This window comes from Panthera onca, chromosome A1, assembly GCF_046562875.1.
Source record: "Panthera onca isolate mPanOnc1 chromosome A1, mPanOnc1 haplotype 2, whole genome shotgun sequence".
Lineage (NCBI taxonomy): Eukaryota > Metazoa > Chordata > Mammalia > Carnivora > Felidae > Panthera > Panthera onca.
The window spans coordinates 173,781,069-173,794,144 of NC_138339.1; the positions used below are offsets into that span (position 1 = coordinate 173,781,069).

Consider the following 13,076-nt stretch of genomic DNA (forward strand, 5'->3'; position numbering starts at 1 on the left):
TAAACCAAGTTCTAGGCCCCCGTTCACTCAGTAGAACAGAAGGACACGCACCAAATACTACCTCTGGATGTGTTGCCTTTAATTTTAACTTTTTGTATTTTTACTGATCTGCTTCAGGGAATTGAAGGCATGACTTTGCCTGATAGGTGGGCCTGAAGAGTCATGACCCCAAGGGAGGGGACAGGCACAAAAGGAAGCAATAACGAGGGATGCCATTCAGGACTTCACACCCGAGCCAAGCTGACAGAGCTTCCGCGAGGCTGGGCGAGCTGGAGCTGCCCCTGAAATTAGGCCCGGGATCCGTGAAGGCTGGAAGAGTCACCAGGAAAAGAAAATGTTTAAGAACCATAACACCACATGCTGTTTGGAGACTTCAGGAAAAAAAAAATGTTGGGAAGTTTTTGGGGAGATTTCCAAATCTAAATGACTTTTGAATTAGAGAAAACTGATGGCAGTAGATACTTCTTCCTGAAGTTTTTGGGCTAAATGTCTGCCTTTCTTTTTTTGAAAGCAGAAAATCAATGAGTTCACACATTGGGTGTATGTGTGTTATTTCTGGGTTAAGTGGAAGGTGTGTAGATTTGTCTAGCATGTGCTGTTCGCTATACCAGGCACTTGGGAGGAAGTGAAAAAAGTAGAAACAGCCTGTGGCCTGGTGGGGCTTCTTGTCAACTCCGAGTAGAGGGGATTGCTCTTGGAGCTCATGTTTGCTTATGGAATTTGTGGAATTTCAAGAGAGGCTGGGCCGGGCACTGCCTGTGAAACGTTGTCTGAGGCACAGGAACGTGGAAAACCTTGTGAGTGTATTTCACCACAAACACCCGATGTGCCCCCTGCTAACGTTCTTCTCAGCTGAACCCTAAGAGCATCTCCCCCAAGGAAGCTCCCTCAGGGGTGTCCTTGACGTTAACCAGCCTGTGCTCTTTGAGTGCGGTCAGTAATTTAGATTTCTGAAAAATTCAGAATTTAGTAATTCAGTAATTTAGATTCAGTAATTTAGATTCAGAAAAAGCCAGATTCTAATGGCTTTTTCTTAGTGGGCAGAGCTTGCTTGGAACTCTTGGGTGGATGGGAGCTTCTTGGCTGTGGGGCATGTTTTCCAGGATTTTGGCTAATGGCGATGGAGGGCAGACAGAGTCCTCTTCCCCTCCTGCAGGTTCGTGTGAAGCCACACCACGCGTAGGCCCGCTGTCTGTCCTGTAAAAAGAAAAGGATGGATAATAAACAAATGAACGAACAAACATTTAAAAAAAATAGGAAAACAACCTAAAGTTTTTGTTAAGTATTTTGAGAGAGGGAGAAAGAGCATGTGTGAGGAGGGGAGGGGCAGAGAGGGAGAGGGAGAATCCCAAGCTGACAGCACAGAGCCTGTTGCGGGGCTCGATCTCACGACCGAGATCATGAGCTGAGCCAAAATCAAGAGTTGGATGCTGAACCGACGGGGCCACTCAGGTGGCCCAAAGTTAAGTAAGCTTGAACTTCAACCCAAGACAGTCCCACTGCGTTCCAGAGCGTCTCAAAGTATCGTTGGGGGTTACTACCAAGTTCTCATCTGCTTCCTGCAAATCCAGGACAAATAGTGGTATTCCAAGGGCTAAGGTGATACAAATATTTGCCGAGGTTTTATAGGCAAACCATTTGTTGATCATCGCTGTGGCCTCGGGGAGTAAACAGTCTCCGTGGGGGTTTCTTTCTCAAGAACAGCGTGGCTGGTGGAGGGACTGTGAACCCAGGGCCCCCATGTGACCTTTGTGCTCTCTCCTCCTAGGCCAGCTACTACGGTTTCCGTGCGGCGGCAGTGACCGTCTTTGCCAATCTCACGGTTGACAGCCCCGTCCTCTGACTCAGGGTAGCAGATACTGTTGTTGATAGAAGCCGGCCAGCCCGTATCACATTGCACACACTAATGTAATCTGTCTGCAGTTGTCTTGGCATTCATTTGCAAGCTGTGCTTTAAGACTGGAGTTAATCATAGGTCTGAGCTGAACTTTGTCACAAGTCAAGAGAGGCAGGCCAGCTGGCTGTTTTCTCGGTTGGGGCTTTTATGCTGTGCTTGCCACTGCTCATGATTTGATCACCGTCTCTGAGGCATCGGAAAGGAGAGCCTCTCCTGCAGGGGGCTCTGCCTAGGACCCTCACTCCTGCAAATGTGGTCCGCAAGCCAGGCCCATTGCCAGCACCTGGTGCTTGGAAATGCAGAGTCTCAGGCCGGGCCCTATTTAGTGAATCAGAATTCGCCTCTTAACAGATCCCACGCGATGCACCTGCGTGAACATAGGCCGGGCTCCTGTCGGTTGAAGCTGGGTTGCTACGTCCTCCAGGTTTGGGTGGGTGGGAAGAGGGGGAGTGTGGAGAGGTGTGTAGAGTTTTAAGGCCTGAGCCCTGCATGTGAGTGGCACGCATTCCCTCCTCTCTGGTGCCACATGGTTGCACCTAACTGTAAGAGGAGGCTAGGAAATAGAGTCAGACCCTGAGCAGGGAATAAGGGGAGAGGGGGAGAGACTCCCAAATGGGCCAGGGAGTGGATTAGGTGGGCTATGCTGTGGGTGTGGTTCATTGCTCAGCAGATGCCCATCTGTGCTTCTGCTGCTCCTTTTCTAGTGCTTTTTCTTTCTTTCCCTTTGTTTTATAAAAGTTTATAGGTAAACTTTTTAAAAGCTTATTTACTTTGAGAGAGAGCACACGAGTGGGTAGGTAGGGGCAGAGGGAGCAGGAGAGAGAATTCCAAGCAGGTGCCGTGCTGTCAGTGCAGAGCCCGATGTGGGGCTCAAACTCCCTGACCTTGAGATCACGACACGAGCCAAGGTCAAGAGTCGGACGCTTAACCGACTGAGCCACCCAGGCGCCCCTCTAGTGCTTTTTCTTTCCTTTCTTTTCCATGCCTTAAATTTGTTTGAGAGCATGGAGGAGAGGGGCAGAAGAAGAGAGAGAGAAAATCTTAAGCAGGCTCCATGGTCAGCAGGGAGCCCGACTCGGGGCTCAATCCCATGACCCTGGGATCATGACTTGAGCCAAAATCAAGAGTCGGACCCTCAACCCACTAAGCCACTCAGGTGCCCCTCTAGTACTTTTTCTTTTAATATTTTTATTTTACTTATTTTCTGAGTGAGAAAGTGCGCCAGCATGCGCTAGCTGGGGAGGGGTGGGGGGAGAGAATCCCAAGCACTGACAGTGCAGAGCCTTATGTGGGGCTCAAACTCATGAACCGTGAGATGATGGCCTGAGCTGCAATCAGGAGTTGGATGCCTAACCCATTAAGTCACCCAGTGCTCTCCTAGTGCTTTTTCTTAGATCACTAGATTAATTAAACTATTTAAAAAGTATATTTACTGATGATTAGAGAAAAACAATACTAATTTTGTTCCTAACTACAAATGACATTGATTTAATAGTTGGATGACTCACTTTTATAGAGAAAATACCCAACATCTAGGACCCACACAGATGGGATTTTCCTCTCGTTTCCCTCTCTCCCTCCTTTTTATGATGGAGAATGACCAGCATATTCTACAGTAGAGGGAACAGTGTAATGAACCCCTGAGTACCATCTATAAGTGTCTGCAGTTTTCAGCTCATGGCCAGTCTTGCCCCTGTTCTGTTCTTGACCTGGATGTTTGTGTCTGTTCTTTTTTTTTTTTTTTTTTTGGTAAGGCTGATGTGTGAACAATTGTGTTATGGGCTGAATTGTGTGCCCCCAGAACTCATGTTGGAACCCCATTGCAGGCCTAGTACCTCAGAAAGTGATGGTATTTAGAGAAGGGGCTTTTAAAGAGGTGATTAAAATGAAGACAGTAGGGTGGGTCCTAATCCAATCTGACTGGTGTCCTTAGAAGAAGAGAAAATTTGGACACACGTAGATGGTGCCTGTACACAGAGGAAAGGCCATGTGAGGATACAAAGGAGGCCATCTGCAAGCCAATGAGAGAGGCTTCGGAGGAAATTAACTCTTCCAGCACCTTGATCTTGGACGTCTAGCCTCCAGAGCTGTGTGAGAAAGTAAATTTCTGTGTGTAAGCCATCTTGTCCGTGGTGTTTTGTTATGCAGCCACAGCAGCATTATATGAATAGTGATGCTGTTTCTTTTTTCTTTCTTTTTTTTTTTTTTTAAGGGAAGGTAGCAAAACCTGCTTTTCTTAATAGGTCACTGTAAACATTCGTTATGTGATTTTCACAAGTATTTCTAGGAAATGGTCAATATATGATTATATGTAACATACACTGTTAAGTTATCCATTGTACCTCTCATTTAACATCAGTTTTGTAAGCTTATGTCATAAAAGAGGCACGGAATATTACACAAAATAAAGGCATAGCTTAGAGAATTATAAGGTTAGCCTCCTTGTAACTACCACCTAAGTTCCAGAATAAGATTTTGCCAGCTTTTCTTTCCCACCTGTCCCCATATCCTGTCCCAGTCACAAGCCCTTTCCGTCCCTCAAAAAGAACTAAAAGTTGCCTTCAAACTCTCCATGGTATTTTTTAAATCTTAATAGGCGTATATTTTTTGTCATAATTTTTTATATTTATATTTTATAAATATATTTATATTATATTTATATATTTTATATTTATATTTATTTTTATATTTATATATTTTTTATATTTATATTTTTTAAATTTAATTTTTAATTTTTTAAAATTTACATCCAAATTAGTTAGCATATAGTGCAATAATGATTTCAGGAGTAGATTCCTTTGTGTCCCTTACCCATTTAGCCCATCCCCCATCCCACAACCCCTCCAGTAACCTCAGTTCTCCATATTTATGAGTCTCTTCTGTTTTATCCCCCTTCCTGTTTTTATAGTATTTTTGTTTCCCTTCCCTTATGTTCATCTGTTTTGTCTCTTAAAGTCCTCATATGAGTGAAGTCATATGATTTTTGTCTTTCTCTGACTAATTTCACTTAGCATAATACCCTCCAGTTCCATCCATGTAGTTGCAAATGGCAAGATTTCATTCTTTTTGATTGCCGAGTAATACTCCATTGTGTGTGTGTGTGTGTGTGTGTGTGTGTGTGTGTGTACACACACACACACACACACACACACCCCACATCATCTTTATCCATTCATCCATCGATGGACATTTGGGCCCTTTCCCTACTTTGGCTATTGTCAATAGTGCTACTATAAACATGGGGGTGCATGTGTCCCTTCGAAACAGCACACCTGTATCCCATGGATAGATGCCTAGTAGTGCAGTTGCTGGGTCTAGGGTAGTTCTATTTGTAGTTTTTTTTTGAGGGCCCTCCATACTGTTTTCCAGAGTGGCTGCACCAGCTTGCAGTCCCATCTTTTGTCGCAATTTTTAAAAAGATTTTCTTTTTGAGTAATCTCTACATGCAGCGTGGGGATCGAACTCACAACGATCCCCGACCCGAGAAAAAGAGTCGCATACTCTACCAACTAAGCCAGCCAGGTGTCCCTGCTTTGTCTTATAAAAACAAACAAACAAAATTATTGTTTTGAGGAGGTAGGGGGAGAGGGGGGGAGAGAGACAATCCAAGGAGGCTCAGTGCTGTCAGCGCAGAGCCCCACATGGGGCTCGATCTCATGAACCATGAGATCATGACCTGAGTGGAAAGCAAGAGCCAGACGCTGAGCTGACTGAGCCAACCAGGCGCCCAAATTCTTTGGATTCTTTAATTCTGAACCATATAATCATTCTTCGTGAAAATACATATTCAACACCTTCTCTGCCCCAGGCACTAGCCTGGGCACTGGGGAGAGAAAGTAATGGGCTTCTTTCACAGGATTTAAAGCTCAGTTTTGTGGAGTAAATTTCTAAAAGTTAAAAAAAAAAAAAAGGATGGTTGGAGGCAAAGGATACTCTGGCTTTGTAGGTTTAGTCACATATTCCTGAATTGTTTTAAAGAAAAATTGGATCAGTTTGAGATATTACAGTCTTGTAAATGTGTCTGTTAACTCATAGCCCAGCCAATATTGGAATGAACCCCCCCACCCCATATATATATTAGAACATACATGTAAAAATTGGGTCTGGCTTGGTACCTTCAATTTATTCTAATTGTGACTCTCGGCAAGGCTGATGGTTTCCCAGCGTGATTTACTGCTGGGTTTTCTGAGCATGTTGGCTGCTTATCTGCAGCAGTAAGGTCGGGTCAGGTTTTCTCCTCAAAGGTGCCCCTGACTTGAATCCTACCTTCTTCGTGGTGGCGTGGCAAAGCCCAGGTGCTCACCTTCCCTCCACCAAGAGTCCTTTCTCCTCATGCATGTTGCTGTTGTCACTTTGCATAGCTGTCTGGAGCCTTAGCCTGGTTCTACCTTGAGCCAGTGGGCAGTAGTGACATGAACTGACAGGAACACCAGGGCCTGGTGTCCTCATTCAGTAGCTGGTCTGCTGGGCAGTGTCCACAATCCCTGCTCTCTGCTCTTCCCTCAGACATCTACGGTTCCTTTCTGGGTTTCCTTGGGCCAGGTTCCCCAGAAGCCTGGGATTTTTGGTCCTAGTTCAGTCATTTAACTGACCTTGATGTTTGATGTCTTAGGCTGGGTTTTCTCTCTGGGGCTCACGGGCTGGGCTGCACCAGATTTTCTAAGGTGTGTTCTCTAACACCCTGTGATTAAAGAATCATTTACCACCCACCTTCATATGACTCTCTTGTCTGGAACCATAATTAAATCTCCATGCAACTCAGACCAAACCAGTGAGGAGAGCTTGTTTAAAATGCAGATTGTCTGGGCACCTGGGTGGCTCAGTTGGTTAAGCGTGCGACTCTTGGTTTCGGCTCGGGTTATGATCTCATGATTTGTGAGATCGAGTCCCGCGTTGGGCTCCACACTGACAGCATGGATCCTGCTTGGGATTCTGCCCCCACCTCTTCTCTCTCTGCCCCTTCCCCTGCTCACGCGTGCAAGCTTGCTCTCAAACTTAATAAAATGCAGAGTCTCTGTTTCTGCCCCAGATCTTGGGAAACAGAACCCCAACGAGTGGGGTCTGAGTTTATTTTTAATAGCTTCTCAGGTGATTTCGTTGTAGGTTAAATGTGGCAACTGCATCCTAGAATTAGAGCATGTGGTCACAAGGCAAAGGGAGGGAGCTTTTACCATATATTCCTGGTCTTTTGCTTCTGGCAGAAGTGTTCACAGTGACAGTGATGGGCTGGTGGGCACCAGGTCTGGGACTATAGTTTTGTATTAACTGAGGTGAGGACGAGGAGACCATGGGGGAAAGAGGCAGAGTGGAGGGGCCAGTGGGGAGCTGACCTTGAGGCCAGAAGGAGCTAAGGAGGTGGTGTCCTGAGACGGGAGCATCTGGTCTTGAGCTCTGGGGAGAGTGTCCCCTGCACGGAAGCTGGCCCCAGCGACCTGGAATTCAGGCAGACCTCACAAGTGAAGGGCGCAACCCTCCATGAGACTGCCCAATTTTCAGACACCTCTCTTCAGTTGCAGGTTCGCAGGGTCCCCAGGCCGCCTTCATTTCTGACCCAACTGGCTACAAAGTCTGTTCCCCAAACCCACTTAGGCTCAGTAATTTGCTACAACATGCAACTCAGGAAAGGGCTGTACTTACAGTGCCAGATTTATTATAGCAAACGGATACAAATTGGAATCAAAGGGAGGGTGAGGTCTGGGACGGTCCCAGACTTGAAGCGTTCTTATCCCTGTGGAGTTGGGACATGTCACTCTTCATTTCATCAGTGTGTGACGGTATTCAGAATACTGCCAACCAGGGAAGTTCCCCCAAGCTTTGGTGTCAGAATTCCTGTTGTGGTTCGATCATGTGAGCATCATCAGTAGACTCACTGATGATGCTATTGATTTCCATCTCCAGCCTCCTCTCACAGAGATTGTCCTGTCACTTACAGGCTCAACCCTCTGGTCACGTGGCTGGTCCTTGGAGCTTTGCTAGTTCCTATCCTGAGTCATCTGTTAGCATAAATTCTTTTGGGGCCACCATGAGTCACCCTTGTTAGCATAAACCATCAGGGCCCATACTCTCGTTGCTTGTAAAATTCCGGGGATTTAGAGGAGCCAGGACAAAGTCCAGGAACTGGGGACAAGCGCCAGCCAAAGTCTTTTTTCCACCCAGCTTTGAGGCATAATTGACAAAACTGTAAGGTATTTAAAGAGTACAGTGTGTTGATTTAATATATGCATACGTTGTGAGAGGAATCTCCCACCCTTTAGTTAATTAACACATCCATCGCCTCATAATTACACCTCCCCCCCCCCCCCCCCCCCCCGCCCCCTTGTTTTAGGGAGAGCATTTGAGTCCTCTCCTGGCAAATTTCCATGATACGGTACCGTGTTATCAACCATAGTCGCCACGTTACACATTAGAGCCCCAGCCCTTACTCATTTCATAGCTGCAAGTATGTATCCTTTTTCTAGTCTTTTTATTCCCCCTCCACCCCCTCACCCACACTTCTGTTTCAATGACTTCAACTTTGTTTTAGATTCTACGTACAAGTCTCTGTGACTTATTTCATGTAGCGTAATGCCCTCCACGTTCATCCATGTTGTCACAAATAACAGGATTTCCTTTTTTAAAAAGGTTGAATAACATTTCATCGTGTGTGTGTATACATAACACGTTTATATATGTACACACAACACCACATCTGATGTGAATACTGTGGTGAACATGGGAGTCCAGATTTCTCTCGGAGGTAATGATGTCATTTCCTTTAGGTGCAGAGGCGGGATTGCCAGATTAGGGGGTGCCTGCATCCTTAGTTGCTTGAGGATCCTCTTTTTCTAGAGTGGCGACACCAGTTTATGGCCCTACCAGTGGTGTATGAGGGTTCCTTTTCCTCCACATTCTCTCCAACACCTGTTACCTCTTTTTTTTTTTTTTTTTTTTTTTTTTGTCTCTTTGGTAGTGGCCATGCTAATAGGTGTGAGGCAATACCTCGTGGTTTTGATTTGCATTTCCCTGATGATGAATGATGTTGGCCATCTTTTCATGTACGAATGAATCTATTGGCCATCTCTATGTCTTCAATAGAAAAAATGTTCAGATCCTTGGCTCATCTTTTATTTACTTAATGTTTTTATTTATTTTTGAGCAGGCATGAGTGGGGGAGGGGCAGAGAGAGAGGGAGACACAATATCTGAAGCAGGCTCCAGGTGCCGAGCCATTAGCACAGAGCCCAGTGCAGGGCTCGAACCCACGAGGTGTGAGATCATGACCTGAGCTGAAGTCGGACGCTTAACCGACCGAGCCATCCAGGCACCCCTCCTCTGCTCATTTAGAAAAAAATATTTTGAGGCGCCTGGGTGGCTCGGTCGGTTAAGCGTCCGACTTCGGCTCAGGTCATGATCTCATGGTCCGTGAGTTCGAGCCCCGCGTCGGGCTCTGTGCTGACTGCTCAGAGCCTGGAGCCTATTTCAGATTCTGTGTCTTCCTCTCTCTCTGCCCCTCCCCTGTTCATGCTCTGTCTCTCTCTGTCTCAAAAATAAATAAACGTTAAAAAAAATTAAAAAAAAATATTTTGGGGGCACCTGGGTGGCTCGGTCGGTTAAGCGTCCGACTTCGGCTCAGGTCACAATCTCACTGTTTGTGAGTTGGAGCCCTGCATGGGGCTCTGTGGTGACACTCAGAGCCTGGAGCCTGCTTCAGATTCTGTGTGTGTGTGTGTCTCTCTCTCTCTCTCTCTCTCTCTTTCTTTCTCTCTCTTTCTCTCTCTCTCTTTCTCTCTCTCTCTTTCTTTCTCTCTCTTTCTCTCTCTCTCTCTCTCTCCCCCTCCCTCCCCCCCTTCCCCGCTCACGCTCTCTCAAAAATAAATAAATGTTAAAAATTAAAAAAGAATTTTTAAGTAATCTCTATATCCAACACGGACTCGAACCCATAACCCCCAGATCAAAAGTTGCGTGTTCCACCGACTAAGCCAGCCAGGCACCCCCTTCTGCTAATTTTTCAATCAAATTATTTCTTTGCTGTTGAGTTGTAGGAGCTCTTTATATATATATTGTATGTTAAACCCTTGTCAGATATGTGATTTGTAAATATTTCCTCCCATTCAGTAAGGTTGCCTTTTCATTTTGTTGATGATTTCCTTTGCTGTGTGGAAACTTTTTTTTTTCTTTATTGAAGTGTGGTTGACATACAGTATTCTTAGTTTCAGGTGTACAACATAGTGATTCAATATTTATATACATTAGGAAGTGATCCAAGTGACCAAGATACATTTATTCAAGTGACTAAGATTTATCCAAATGACTAAGATAAATTTAGCTACCATCTGTCACCATACAAAGTTGTCATATGTTATTAGCTATATCTCCTATAGTATACATTGTGTCCTTGTGTCTTACTTTATGACTGGAAGTTTATATCCTTTTATCCCCTTCCCCTACTTTGCCCATACTCTCATCCCCTCCACTCTGGCAGCAACCATCTGGTTCTCTGTAGCTGTGAGTCTGTTTTGTCTTGTTTTATTTTAGAGAGCACGCTAGAAGGGGAGAGGGGCAGAGGGAGAGAGAGAATCTCAAGCAGGCTTAGTGCAGAGCCTGAAGTGGGGCTCGATCCCAAGACCCTGGGATCATGACCTGAGCTGAAATCAAGAATTGCTGCTCAACTGGCTGAGCCACCCAGGCTGTTTGTGTTTGAGATTCCATGTATACGTGAAATCCTACAGTATTTATCTTTCTCTGACTTATTTCACTTAGCGTAATACCTTCTAAGTCCATCCATCCATGTTATTGCAAAAGAAGCTAAACTAAGACTTTTTTTTTTAACTTTATTTATTTATTTATTTATTTATTTTTGAGACAGAGAGAGACAGAGCATGAAGGGGGGAGGGGCAGAGAGAGAAGGAGACACAGAATCGGAAGCAGGCTCCAGGCTCTGAGCCGTCAGCCCAGAGCCCGACGCGGGGCTCGAACTCACGGACCGCGAGATCGTGACCTGAGCTGAAGTCGGACGCTTAACCGACTGCGCCACCCAGGCGCCCCTAAGACGTTTCGATATAGTCCCACTTGTGTGTTTTTGCTGTGTAAAATTTTCTTTTTTAACATTTATTTTTGAGAGAGGGAGACTGAGCGTGAGTGGGGGAGGGGCAGAGTGAGAGAGGGAGACACAGAATCTGAAGCAGGCTCCAGGCTCTGAGCTGTCAGCACAGAGCCCGATGCGGGGCTCGAACTCACAAACCGTGAGATCATGACCTGAGCCAAAAGTTGGATGCTTAACCCACTGAGTCACCCAGGCACCCCGTTGTGTTTTTGCTTTGTTGCCTTTGCTTTTGGTATCAAATCCAAAGTATTGCTAACACCAGCATCAGGGATCTTACTGTCTATGTTTTCTTCAGGGAGTTTTCTGATTTCAGGTCTTAAAGTCCATCTTTAATCCATTTGAGTTAATTTTTGTGTATAGTGTAAGGTAGTGGTCTAGTTTCATTCTTTTGCATGTGGCTGTCCAGTTTCCCAACACCATTTATTGAGGAAACCATCCTCTCCCCATGGTATATTCTTGCCTCCTTTGTCGTAAATTAATTGACCATATATGTGTGGGTTTATTTTGGGGCTCTCTCTTCTGTTTATGTGTGTATCTGTTTTTATGCCCATACCATACTGTTTTGATTACTGTAGCTTTGTAATAATGTATTTTGAAGTTAGGGAGAGTGATGTCTCCTGTTTTGTTTTTCTTAAGATTGCTTTAGCTACTGGGGGTCTTTTGTGGTTCCATACAAATCTTAGAATTATTTGTTCTGGGGCACCTGGGTGGCTCAGTTGGTTGAGCGTCTGATTCTGGCTCAGGTCATGATCTCATGGCTCTGTGCTGGCCCCTCAGAACCTGGAGCCTGCTTCGGATTCTGTGTCTCCCTCTCTCTCTGCCCCTCCCCTGCTCACACTCTGTGTCTTTCTCTCTCTCTCAAAAAGAAATAAACATTAAAAAAAATTTAAAGTTAATTACTAATCTCTAAAAACTTTCTGACCACCGAGTCTTTGAAGTGATTATCTTCAATAACTTATCAGCAGAAGTCACTCCCATCCACAGTATCATTAGAATACAGCATTGCAGTTGATTTTTGTTTATGTATTACACATCTTACAACTTGCCCGTAGTACCTTTGTGTTGGACTTTCTAATTTTGTAAAACTATATAAAAACCTTATTTTTCTCTGTCTGCTTCCCCACCACTCCAACCTTTGATAGCTGTTAGCCAGTATGGGATGAGCCATCCCTTTCTAGTATCTTCCTTTAAAGGGAATAAATTTAGTGTGTTTTGCTAGAAAGCAGAGTTGCTCACAGATGTAGTTTTTTACATATTTATTAAATATATTATAGAATTGTAAAATATATTTTAGAATATGTTACTGCTATGGTAATTTTAAGGAATTCAGAATAATTGGATACGGAGATGCTTCAGTTTATATTAAATAGGGTATTAAAAAGTTTTTTTAAAGAATGGTGTGAGTTGCAATGTTTTTCTCTTGTTTTGATAGAGTAAATTAGTAATAGGATATTGAATTTTATCTATTAAAAATTTTAATGTTTATTTATTTATTTTTTGAGAGGCAGAGAAAGACAGTATGAGCGGGGAAAGGACAGAGAGAGAGGGAGACACAGAATCTGAAGCAGGCTTCAGGCTCTGAGCTGTCAGCACAGAGCCTGATGTGGGGCTTGAACCCACAAACTGTGAGATCATGACCTGAGCTGAAGTCGGATGCTTAACCGACTGAGCCACCCAGGTGCCCCATAGGATATTGAATTTTAAACTCTGATTTCTGATCATGTGGTTTATCTTTATGGGGGAGTGGCAGTCCCAGAGTTAGGACCAAGCCATGGGAAGTGACATCTGTTAGCTACAGGGGAATAAGGCTGGGAGAGGGACCAGGATCTAGTTTACTTGCATGAAGGAATGTGGCTTATTGCACTGTCTTGATGTTTCTCGCAAATCCAATTCCTGATTGGTTTCCTTGCCTTCCAAAGTCTGTCATCTACAAAGTGGCTTGAAAACTGTATTGGGCGCCTGGAGGGTGAGCTCAGTTGAATAAGTGTCTGACTCTTCGTTTCAGCTCAGGTCATGATCTCACGTTTGTTGAGTATGAGCCCCAAGTCAGGCTCTGGGCTGAGTGGCAGAGCCTGCTTGGGATTCTCTCTCCCTCTCT

The 13,076-nt window shown here is 44.7% G+C and overlaps 1 protein-coding gene across 4 annotated transcripts in view; it reads left to right on the plus strand.

Annotated features, from left to right (window-relative positions):
- ABCC4 (ATP binding cassette subfamily C member 4 (PEL blood group)) overlaps window positions 1-13,076 on the plus strand; it is a 284,074-nt gene that overhangs the window by 47,221 nt on the left and 223,777 nt on the right. The window lies entirely within an intron of this gene.